This window comes from Phaethon aethereus, assembly GCF_964289735.1.
Source record: "Phaethon aethereus genome assembly, chromosome: 17".
Taxonomy (NCBI): domain Eukaryota; kingdom Metazoa; phylum Chordata; class Aves; order Phaethontiformes; family Phaethontidae; genus Phaethon; species Phaethon aethereus.
In genome coordinates, this window is record NC_138593.1 from 1,938,044 (window position 1) to 1,950,186 (window position 12,143).

The window sequence follows — 12,143 nt, forward strand, 5'->3', positions numbered from 1 at the left end:
TTCCTTTTAAAAATGGTGAGAAGCACATTTAGAATCTGTTCACCAATTAAATCTGATCCAGCAGAGGAGAATAACACTGATAGCCAGGAATGCCTGGCATCTCATTCTGGCTTTGATGCTTCTCAGTAGCCTTGGAGTGGTACTTCTTTGTGACTGCTGTGCTTGGAGCCACACTGTCCCTCGGGGACACCGGTAGTACTGCTGACATTTGGCGTTTCTACAGCTCTTCCTCAGCGCGGATCCGGGCCAGCTCAAGGGTTGCTGTTGCCAGCACATCATACACCACAATTATTTCTGATTTTGTCAGGGATAGCGAAAAGAGATCCCAGTGTAGATGGTAGGAAAGAGTAGGGCTGTGAAATGCTGGGGCTGTAGCCCTGGGCTGACCCACTGCAGCTCCCCTGGCAGCTGTCGGCGTGGTTGGACACGGACATGTCTGGAGCCATGTTGTGCTGAAGGGCTCCAATCTGGACCCTTAACCTTTGGGGGGAATTGGCATTTGAAATGGTGCCATTGGTTACGGTGCTGTAGAGAGATGCTGGAAGCATTACGGTTGTGTCATGGGAGTAGACATGTAAGAGGCTGGTTCTTACTACTTAATAAGTAATAATAAGAGGCTGAACCCAGTGAATGTGGAAGCGGAAGGGTCCCTGCAGCCGGCAGATGGCACTGACTCATTTCGCTGCTCCGTACAAACCTCCCAGTCTGCTGCAGTCTCTCTCCTGAACATTTATACCTTCTGCTTTGAGAGGCAATCATCATGAAAAACATATTTTAAGGTTCTGGTTTCCTTTTGGAACTGTTTGTATTGGGATAAAAATCGCCTTTTTGTGTGCTAAGGAGGTTTTGGGATCTGTTGCTAATGTGGCTGGCAGCACAGACTTTGCGTTTCTCAGAAGCTTGCACAGTGCTGTGTCCGATGGTGGCTGTTAGGCTGATCCTTGCGATAATCTTACCTGACATAAATTTGGAAGATGCAATAAGGCAGAAACGTTAGTGGTGTTTCTTTCTGGCTTTCCTGGGCCACATGTTAAAGGTGGGGGGGGGGGGTGTGTGCAGAAGTCTTTGCAAGAGGGAGGACTTGTCTGCCTTCCCCTTCCAGCCTCGAGTCTGGCTGCACTGCAGGCCCAGCACTCCCATGACCCTTGCCATGCTGGGGGTGCTGGTGGACTCTTTTTGTCCCCCTCCAGCCCAGGTTTGATCTCTTGTTTCCTGTGCTCTTGAGCAGTGTCCCTGGGGCTTGCTGGCGAGTGGCTGACCTTGAGTTGTTGGGTTAAGCCGAGGCGATGAGGAGGCAGTGATCTGCTTGAGGAGCATCACTTGGGAAAGGCTCCTGGTCTGTATGAGAGTCTTGTTGTCAGAAGAAGCTACTGGATGCAGAGACAGAAATTGCATATTAAAGTGTGGGATTTTAATCAATGAACAGATGGGCAAGTAAGAGATCAAATGCCTGGTGGTAAAGCTGTCACCCGGGTCAAAGCAAGGTTGTCGTGAAAAACGGTTTGACATTCTCTGCTGCACTGTTTGCAAGGCAAATGGAAGCCACGTCCTGGATCCAGGTGCTAGCGAGCAGTGCAGAGACCAAAGGGATTTTTAATTAAAGAGAAAATAGAAGGGTAAGCAAAAAAGCAAGAGCTAGATTGCACTGTGGTGATTACTTCTTCTAGCTGCAAACCAAAGACACAGAGTGAGGGGGCTCAAGGCTAAGTGAATGATTTAAAGCTCTTAGTGCAAACATTGAGAAGCACAAGCAGAAGACAGAACAGATAGCTGAAAACAAAGCTCTGAGAGGGTGCAGGAACAGAGGGCTTTGGCTCTCTTAACAAATAATGAGGAATGAGCTGCTCAGATTGGTTTGCAGCACTGGGAATAAATGGACAAAAGGAAAACTTGAAAGTTTTGCTTTGAAAAGCAATACAGCAGCTGAACGCTGTGTTATTTCAGCTAAGCTGGGACAGAGCTGTTCTAACATCAGACTAGTAAAGCTTGTTTCAACCAGAAGGTCCCAAGCAAAGCCACTCTGCAATGAGGAATATAATGAGAAATGCAATCTGGAGGCAAGAAGGGAATAAAGAGTCCCATCTGTGTGGAAGAAAAGCCCTTTCATTATTGCAGTTGTGGTCAGCACAGTTTTTCAATCAGCCGTGCATTGCTGCGGCTTTGCAGGCTGTGGGGCACAGAAATAACCATCCAAAATGAGAGGCGAGTGCTGCTGGGCTGGTACTGTCCCCAGGCAGGGACAGAGGTGGAAATGGCAGCGCCTGGGATGACTCCCTGTTCTAGTACTTGTGAAGACTTTTCAGTCATGGTGCTGGGAGCTATGGAGAACAGGCAGCAAACCTGAAAACTCTTGGGAAAAAACCAACATATTTTGTGGGAGAGAACATTGTTGCTCGTGGAAGTTCCTGTTCTTGCTGGCTGTCCTGCCTTGGAGTAAGAAAGGTTAGCTTTATGGAAGTTGAGGGCTGTAGAAAGCTGCAGTCATACGTGACCTCAAGTTTGAAGAGGATATTTCTTGGGGACCTCAGCCTGTTTCCACCACCAAGCCTCATTAGGGACTTCTCGGCCATTTACTTGCAGTCCCCAAACCCCATGGGAGTCCTGCCTCAGAGGGCACTTGGGAGAGGGGTAAGGCAAGTGGCTGCACGCTCGTCTCCAGCCTGTCCTTGAAGCTGAGGTGGAAATGCTGACTCTATTATAAGAGTCATTTTGGACTAACTGCCACATATACTTGACTAATGTGACTCCATGCCAGGCAATCTGGAAATATATTAAACCCATGAGCTACTGCAGCGATGATTTGCATGTCAGTAACAGAAGGGAGATTGCCTCCCCCACTGTCCTTTCCAGTTTTGACCCTGTGAAGTGCCAGGTATCCCCAACTCCAGTCCATGTAATTGATTGCGGGAGGCAGTGGAGACCTCCTGGGATAACGGGGGCTTCTGGGGTAGCTCAGCTGATTTCTTGCTTTTACCTCCCCGCTCCTCTGGCTGAGGGTGGGAGGGGGCAGGTTTAGCTAAAAACAAAAGCAATGCTTATTAAGAGGGATTGACTGTCAAGGTCTATGTAGGTGCATCTTCCTGCTGTCCATCCTTCTGGCATGCTGCACGGAGCTTAATCGACCTCTGACTGACTATCAGGGAGCACAGAAACCTGCTTAGGACATGGCACGAGGATGAGCGGCTTCCCGATAGCCACGCAGGGGTGCAGTCAACCTCCTGATCCATTCCAGGTGCCAGAGGAGCAGCCGGATCAGCGCAGCACTCGCAGTGCGGCCTGGTGGAGAAGGATGGAGAGCTGTGCCGCAGCGGAGACCTCTCTTGCAGCGGACGCGTTGGCAAGGTGCATCATCTAATAGCTAAAACCCGGTACGCTTGCTGTCTCCAGGGCTTGTAATCTAGGACAAGGAGGGCTAAAACAGGCAAGAGGGTAGGTGTTTTGTAGGAGCAGATTACAAAAGGAGCTATTTTACATTGTAAGATTCTCAGCTCACCCCCCTGCTAAGGAACTGACAGCTGCTGGAGCTTAGCGGGTGTCCTGCAGAGATTTGGGAGGGCAAGGCGGCAGCTTGTCAGGCTCAGAGGTGGCACTTTTCCCTGCTAATGCAACGGTGGGACAGACTTGGCTGAAGGTGGCCCTTCCCACAGGTGGGGAGCATGAGGCCGGCACCGTTGGGGTCACTGGGGACCTGTGCCTGTGCTCGGGGAGATGCCTATGCCATTGGCTGTAGGGGGGCCGGAGGCAGCAGTGGCCCTGGTAGCCACGGGCACCACACTTGGGCTCCCTGTGCTCAGGGATCCTCTTCTAGTCTTGGATGCTCTCAAGCTCTTCCCTTCTTGGACTTCACTTAAACTCACCCTGTTTAGAACTGGGAGTGACCTGATCCTCATTACTCTTGCCTCTTTGTTTTTGTGGATTTTTCTTGGTGAGGTTCAGCTGCAGGAGGCTTTTGGCAGCTGAGGAGGGAGCTGTGGCAGTGCTTCCTCACAGGCAGCTGTCCCGGTCCTGCCTGCTTTGGCCTGGGGCACCAGGATGTCCTTCTGCTGCCTGCCAGAGCCCTGGGCGCAGGATGTGGCTGAGAGTGGTCTGGGGACAGCCGTGTGCTATAGAGGGCCACAAGTGGCTGCTGAACAGGGGGACGTTTTTCCATAAAGGTGCCAGGAGAGGGGACGATGCTCCATCACCATGGCAACCGCAGCCAGCGCAGGGATGCTGGGGAGGCAGCGGTGTGTCCTGGCAGAGGTGCCAGGGGATGCTCGGGGGGCTGCGAGCGAGCCCGGGCTGGGCTGGGTGCCGGGGGCCAGCGTGGCCTGGTCCTGGGCTGATTTCCAACGTTTTGGTCTTTTGATCAGTGCGGGCGGCCTGCCAGGGCCTCGGCTCAGCCGGGGCTGCCCTGAGCAGTGGTTGATAACGAGAGTGCGCCCTGAATGCAGTCTTTAAGAGCTATTGAGGTTCCTACGTCCCAGCAAGTGAAGCAGGGGCTCTGGAGCAGAGGCCTCGGTAACTGTCGGCTGCTCTGGCTTTGCTTCTGCATGACTCAAGTTCCCAAAGGCTCCCTGAGCCCGGGCTATTCAAATGGCTCTTTATATGTGCTGATTGTTTAAAATACAAACCAAAGCAGGCAGATGATCCTTTATAAATCACAAAGCATCTCTGTGGTTAGTAACATTGATGTGGAGATCTGATCTCATCCACTCTGCTCAACTGTTTTCTTAGCACCTATGCTCAGAAACAAGCAGGGCAAGGATTGGAAGAAATGGATTTGCAAAGCAACCTGTGCAGTTCTCAGCAGTGCTCGGATGCTGACTCGAAAGCCCTCTTGGCAATACGGAGAAGGAGCATGTGTCGCTCAGCTTTCCATGGCTCTCTGTTAATTTTCCTGCATGCTGCTAAATAAAATGCGTCCTCTGAAATTCCTCCCAATTAAAACTTGGGCTCCCCTCTCCCCCCTGCCAGTAATGGTGCAGCAAACAGCCCCTGTTCATTACCAGCAGTGTAACTCCATCTTTATCAGGCTCTGCTAAACTCAGTTGTTAAACATTTCCCTTTATACGGCTGGATTTAATTACTTTGGAGATGGAATGTTAAATCTCCTCTGTTGGGCTTTATGGCTTTCAACAGGAAGAGGCTGAGCTGGAAGAGGAGCCGCGTGTAAATCTCTCTCAGTGCTGGTATGTAGGGCAGGCAGCGCGAGCTGCTGTCGCAAGCTCTCGGCGTCGCGCGGAAGCTCCTTGCTGCGCTGTACGCGTGAAGCTCTTCGCTGCCGCTGCCAGCGGAGGCCCGACACCACGCTGGGCTCGCCCCGCCTGGTCCTGAGCCCTCGCTGCTGGCTGCCCGTTCCCGAACGGGGTGATGGCGGGGTGGGCTGCGGCAGGCTCCTGTTCGGGCTGGTGGAGGGATGGGACAAGCTGCGCGTGGTGTGCTGACGCTCCTGCGCCAGCTCCGTCCCGGCCTTGTCCTGCGGGACGTGGGCGCAGCGCGCTGGCGGAGCAGGACCGAGCTGTGCCTTTCCCCAGGGATGCAGTCCAGACGCTGTGGAAGCAAACACAGCGCAGCGAGGGCACGCACGCACGGGCTCCTGCCGTGTCTGTCGTCTCGGGTGACTTGGCTAAGCCCAGACGCCATCTCAGCGGTGAGGAAGCCTTTCTGATGAAGCTCTGCTATCTTTTCTTGCCTCATAGCCAACTTGTTACCCCCTTTTGGGTACTCGAATCTCACGCCTGCGCCCCTCCGCGTGCCCCCCGCCCCACCGCCGCTCCCCAGCAGCGAGCGATTGTCAGGCTGAGCTCCGGCGCTCTGCCCTCCCTCGCTGCGGCTTCCTCGCCTGCCTGCGCTCGTCTCCAGAAGCTGCAGCGTGCGTCTGTGCTGTCTGTAGCTAATGATTGGCCCCTGCCAGCTGAGCCAAGACCCCAGCCCGTGGTGCTGGCAGCTGCCTGCACTTCGGGTCCTGCAAGCGGCGGCACGTCTGTTGCTTTTGCTGGCTGGGCCAGCACCGTGCCTTCGCACCGAGCAGCGAGGTGCCTCCCTTTTCTCCGAGATCTGCCCCTTTTGGAAGCAATTATAAGATGCCATTTCTCCCAGACATGGCAAATGGCTTCAGGCGAGAGCTAAGAGCTTTCTGGAATTAATTCAGTGGCGCTGATGCTTGCTGAACGTTTCGGTAAACAGCCAATGCTGGGTCATAACAAAGCTCTGTCCCCGCAGGAGATGCGCTGTAGTTCGGCCAGCGGTACTGCACGGCGTTGCCGTGCGCTCCGTACGAGCGCAAGCCAGGACGATGCTCTCTGCTTTGCTGGGGATCAGCATTCAAGGGCTTTTTACTCCAGAGGGGAACAGGAATGTTCCTCCTTGTTCTGCATGCTTGGACTCCCGGCTGATGGCACATCTGTGTCATATAGCCAAGGCTACCAAGGAAGGGACCGGCCTGAGGCTGGAGGTGGCCCTTTGCTGTCCCGTTGAGCTGTGTGCTGGGAAGATGCCTGGTGATGACCTGGCCTCTGCTCTGGCAGGGCCGGGTCACTCGTTAGTCCAGCTACCAAATTAGTGACCGCCAGATCATGCAGAAAACAGCAGCTCACGTGGGACCCCTTGAATGTCAGGAGTGAGTCGTAGCATCATCTTTTAGAGTTACTTTATTTGCGGACGTTTAATTGAGGCTCCTGCTGACGTTTGGGTTGTGTGCTCCCCGCCTTCCCAGAGCATGAACCTGCGAAGAACCAGGCTTCTGCGGAACCCAGGCTTTGCTGCGTTTTTGTTCTTGTTTCGTTATTACATGTAGTCTCTAGAGACTACAGAGCTGACAGCTGGTAAAGATTTGCATGTGGCATTAAATTAAGTGAGTTCATTTTAATGTCTAATCTGTGCGAAGCTGAAATTTGGTTTCTAAAAGCCTTGCTTTGCCTTATCGTTGCTGGCACATCTGCTTCATGCATTAGCCTTTGACTTCTGAAAGTTTCATTTTCCCTGTATTTCAGCAGGACAAACTACTAGAGCAGATCTTTGCAATCTTTTGTAAATGCTTTTAACACCAGAGCTCAGGATGCTCCGGGGCGTGCAGCAAGCGCTCTGCCTGGCCCTGAGGAGCATCCCTTGTGCTTCCAGCCTGCCTTTCTGCTGGTCCCTTCCCAGCAGCGATCTGCCAGGCGAAGCTCCCCCAGCCCTTGGTGCCGCAGTCTGTTCGGCAGCATCCTCTGGGATTACACAGCACCAGCCCAAAACGGGCTCCTTCCAGCCAGCGCCTCTTTGATCAGCTTCCCTCGAGTGTGCGAAAGTTACTTCTGAGCCTTCGCTTGTCCTCAGAGCATGAAACTGGCTTCAGGACTGGGTTCCGCTCTTTATTTCGGTTTCTCTTTGGTCTTTTCTCGTTTTCGTGCAAAGTCTTGAGAGGGAAACCAGCTGTGCCTATGGTGGGGAAATGGCTCATAGACCTTGTCTATGCTCGGCGAATATAGACACAACTTCTCGGGTGCCGGGAGCGCTGGAGTAGCGGGTCCTGCAGCTTGTAGCATTCCCACCGCTCTGTCCCTGAGATCAGAGCGTGCCCCCTCAGGGCTGTTTTGGGGCTCAGGGATGAGACAGCAGGTAAGAGTGATGCACGAGAGGTCAAAATATCACAGCAGCTGCTAAAGCTGAACCAGTGACTTGTCTCATGTCTAGCAGAGTTTTTTACTGGTGGTCTAAGAGCAGAGAAAATGCTGGATGGATGTTGTAAACGCTTTGCAGGAGCCGTTTCCTTCAGCGTAAAGGAGCTGGTGGACCGGCCTTCCAGTACGCCATGCTTGTGGCGCGCGGCTTTGGGAGAAGGTGACAAAAGCATCTGGCAGGAGCGTTTTATATTTGTGAGATGTCATTTCTCATTCAGGTCTCCACCCCAGTAGTGTCTGGAGGATCCGGGGATGCAGATGGAGCACCTGAAAGGAGGTTCTCGAATATTTCCGGTCGGGAGAGACGTGAAAAATACTCTGGATCTCAAGAAGCGAGTGCTGAGAAGGCATCCATCCAGCTGTGGCCCCGGAGCAGAGCTTGCAAGCAGTTACTGTTCCACAGACCAAAATGGCTCAGGTTTGTTCACGTGCTGGAGGGGAGGTCGGACCCAGACAGCAGAGGAGGGGAACGCTGGGGCAGTTGCTGGAAGCAGATGGCTGGGACTGGGCTGAGCTGGCCAAGACGTGTCCCGAAGGACTCCCTCCAGCACGATTGCGATTCAATAACCGTGAAGCTGCCTCGGCAGCCAGCGCGCGCCGAGTGCCCCGCCGCAGCCCCGGCTCCCCGCGCGCCCCGGGTCTCTGGTCTCTGCTTGAAAAGAGGCAGAAAGCAGAAGCGGGGAGTGGATTTGACAAAGAGCACAGTAGTCTCAGGTTTGTGTAATGAGGTGGAATTGCAAACCTTGTGAATCTAGGGATGAGAAGAGAGTAGAGCGCACTGCAGTTGTCTCTATGGGAGGTCTGACCTTTCTGAGCTTGAAATTCAGGACTGAGAAAGCCAAAATCCTAGCTTTTTGGCAAATGATACGAGTTTTCCTCCGGACCATCTGGAATGGAGTTTGGGGTGGTTGTTTTTTGTTTTGGTTTGGGTTTTTTTCGCTTTAAAATGTCTTTTATTTAGCCGGCAAGGCGTCTAGAGACTGGCTGAGGAAGCAGGCAGGGGCAGGAAAAGCAGCAGGCCGGCAGCTCGTGCACAGAAGCCATTTGCAAAGGCTGTGATGCTGCTGAAAAGCCTCTTGCTGTAGCCTCCCCAGCACGGCCAAGAGAGGAGCCGAAGGGCTCCTGCCTGCTCTTCAGGGTCCGGAGGGAGCTCTGTCCTGTCCCTGCCGCGCTCGGCCCGTGCGGGATGCCACCGAGCACCCGGGTTTGCCTTTTGCTGAGCGAGGAGCCAGACCCGGGTTTGGCGAGTCGCCTTCGCTCAACGCTCCCCAAGCGACTCGGGGTCCGAGCCCTGGCACCTGCGTAGGGACGTGGGGATGTGGCAGGGGAGCACGCTGGCATCGGCGAAGGCCCAGAGGGGTCAGAGGACGGGACATCTTGTTTGTGGAGGGAGGGCAAGCTCTAGCAGAGATGGGTCGTGCCTTCGTCGCGCCCCGGCTGCGGTGGGGTCGTACACACCGCCTCTTCGCTGGCGTTTCATCGGTGCTGTCGCTTAAAAGATCCTGGCGCAAATACGGCTCTTGGCTCAAGGGGCTGCTCGTTTGAAGAGCTAAATTCAAGTAAATTGGACCGGGCGGAGGCGCGGCATGGGTGCGAAAGGCTGTGCCGGAGGGCTGTAACTCCCGCTTTCTGCGGCGCTGGGGCTGCCCCGGCGCGTTCCGTCTGCCCCCCCTTCTCTGATATTTTGTCCTGGCTCCTTCCCTTGTCCTGGCTTCTGCTGTTCTTCAGGAGGAGAGGAGGTTGACTGGAAAGCAGCAGAGCCGATAAATTGCCGCTGTGTTTTGCGGGAAGCCACGGGGGGCTGCGCGCTCCCGCCGTGGGCACTGCTGCGACCCAGACTGCGCAGAAGCGGGCGCCTGGCTGTGCCGAGCATCACCCACCTGGGGGGTCAGCCCTTCTGAGAGCTCCTTCCCTCCTTCCAAAGAAACACTCATTTGCTGGGGGTAGCTTGTTTTGCGGCGGTTTTGCCGCACGGAGGGCAGTAAAAGCAGACAGGTCGACCTCGGCTGTGTTTGAACGCGGCTTCCTCGCCGGCTCCTGCGCGTAACCGCTGCTGCGGCGGGGTTCCCTGCTCCGCCACGACCGAGCAAACCCACACAAACCGCTCCTGGGTTAATGAGATTAAATGAATCCGGTGGAACATCTCTGTTTGTCTGGAGTGAGCTACTTGTCCAGGCGCTGTTTAAATCGGCGTTTGAAGTCGTGACGCTTTGCAAATCCGCCTCTCTGGGGGCACTATTCTCTTAACTTTTTGGCCCAAAGTGGGGTTGAAGTTTCCCCCTTGGGCTCATCGAAGCCTTCCGTGGTGCTGAGCCGTGCCAGCAGCCGGGCTGATCCCCCAGACCCGGGGGCACCGGTTGTAATGCCGCTGGTAGCTCCCTGCACTTGTTTGGCAGTTGAGTGGGAGTAGTGGGGATTTTGAAATAAGCACAGCAGGGCAGAAAACCCGATGATCTAAGGCAAGCAAGCGAAATCTCATTTTCTCCTTGAATTTCAGAGGGTTGAGCAGCAAACAAACAATTATTTCCCCGTGACTTTGCTGGGTAGGTCCATAATTCCAGAGTGACAGGGGACCAGCGCTCCGAAAGCGAGCTGCTGGCTGATGGATAACCGCGGCGACGGCGGGGACGACGGTCTGCTGGCACAGAGTGCTCCCGCCGCACGGTAAACCAGCCTCCTCGGGGCTGCAGAGATGCCGCCGTCCCTCGCTCCTGGGACCCGTCGCGTCCCGCTGAGCCTCGGCGGTGCGGGGCCGAGGTCTGGCAGGGCAGAAGGTAGCACCGCCGTGAAGCGACACGTGGAAGGAGCAAGCGATTCTGTTGGTTTCCCCCCCGCCTTGGTGCAGAGTTTTATGTACTGTAAAATTTGTTGTGGTATTGGAAGTGGCATTTTGGCTGGGGGTTGTACAAGGCAGTGCTGCTAAATAGAAATACAAGGCAATTGTTATTGCTTTCAAGCATAGCTTTAATTTTTCTCTAATCCCACGGCACAGAAATTCAAATCCTGTTCTTTTGTGGGGGAAGATGATGTTGTTTCCCCTGCCTCTCTCAGCAGCCGTTTTATAAATTGGAGATAAACCGGGTGGTTCCAGTGAGGTCGCTTGCGGTGGGCAGGGGCTTGGGCTGGGAGCAGGGCTGTGCTCCGAGGTCTCCGGGGACGGCTCCAGCTCCCTGCTGTGGCCAGCAGCAGCCTGTGGCAGTTTTAATCTCTAAGGAAAATCAGCAAAAGCCCCCCCCCAGCCCAGCTGGCTCTTTTCTGGTATCGCAGCTATGTTCAAATCCGTCCTCTAATTAGCTTGTAAATATTACTGCACGATTTCCTCCTCTTTTCAGGCCAAGTGCACCACATTAGATGTTAAGTGGAAGGAGAAACGCGTTATGCAAACCACGAGGGAAAATTATCTGGTTCCCTCTCTCCCGGTCCCAGCTCAACCTGCCGCTTCAGGGGGACAAGGACACGGCTCTGAGAAGTACCTCGTCTGGTTGGGGAGGAGAGAGAGACACTTTAAGGTGTCGGTATTGAAGTTTCTCTGAAGGACCGTCGAGCTGGGGTGTAAAATGTGTTGGGAGCCGCGGCAGAGGGTGGGAAACGCACCCGCTGTGCTAGCAGGGGGGATGCTCGCTGGGTGCACGGGGCAGGACCCGGGTGAGATTCCCCCAGAAGATGCATCAGCCGTAGTAAAAGCTTTTGGCGGTTGTACTCCAGCAGGAATCAGGGAGATGTCCCTGTGTCAGCGGAGTTATCTGCCTCCCGCCCTCCTGCCCCTTTCCCATTTCAGTTTTGATTTTCCTGACAAAGCCCTGAGTTTGGGAAGCTCTTGGCTTCTGGAGTCGTTGGAGAAGCTGTGGTATTTCTTGTTTTTGAGCTTAAAATAGCCTGGAATCGGCTCTTCATGTTTCCTGGAGTCTTTACTGCCTTTTCCAAACCTAAGCGAGAGTCGGCACGATGCGAGCGGGAATGAAAAGCCGCTGCAAGGCAAGTCCGTGTGTGTTTTACAGGCCCGCGACAGTGAATGCAGGAGCTGCTCCCCCGATAAGCATTATTTTGGATCACAATAAAAGCCCCATCAGATCAAGGCATTTGGCAAGACTCGTTTTATAGTGGTTATTAAAGGCTGAAGTGAACTGCTTGGGGATGGGCCCCAGGGTGCATCAGTAAGTAGAGGAAGCAGAGGATCAAATAAAATGAAACATGTTTTGGGTCTCTGAAAACCGTCTTTAGAAAGAGCTTGGCATTATTATTATTTTCAGTCTAATGTTGTTTTCTGCCTAAGTAATGTCGGGGAAGTGTCTTGAATAGCTTCCTAATTTGTGAGGGTCCCAAAGGCATGACGTTTGGAAGGAACTGGATTAACACTTATGAAAAATAAATTACAGGCTGAGTGCTCGTTAGGTGATTTTGAATTAATTTATTGATCTGAGGCTGGAGTGTTAGGAAATAGAGGGGAAAAATGACTGACGGCGCTTTATCCCCAAACACACGCCATTCTTTTGCTGAATA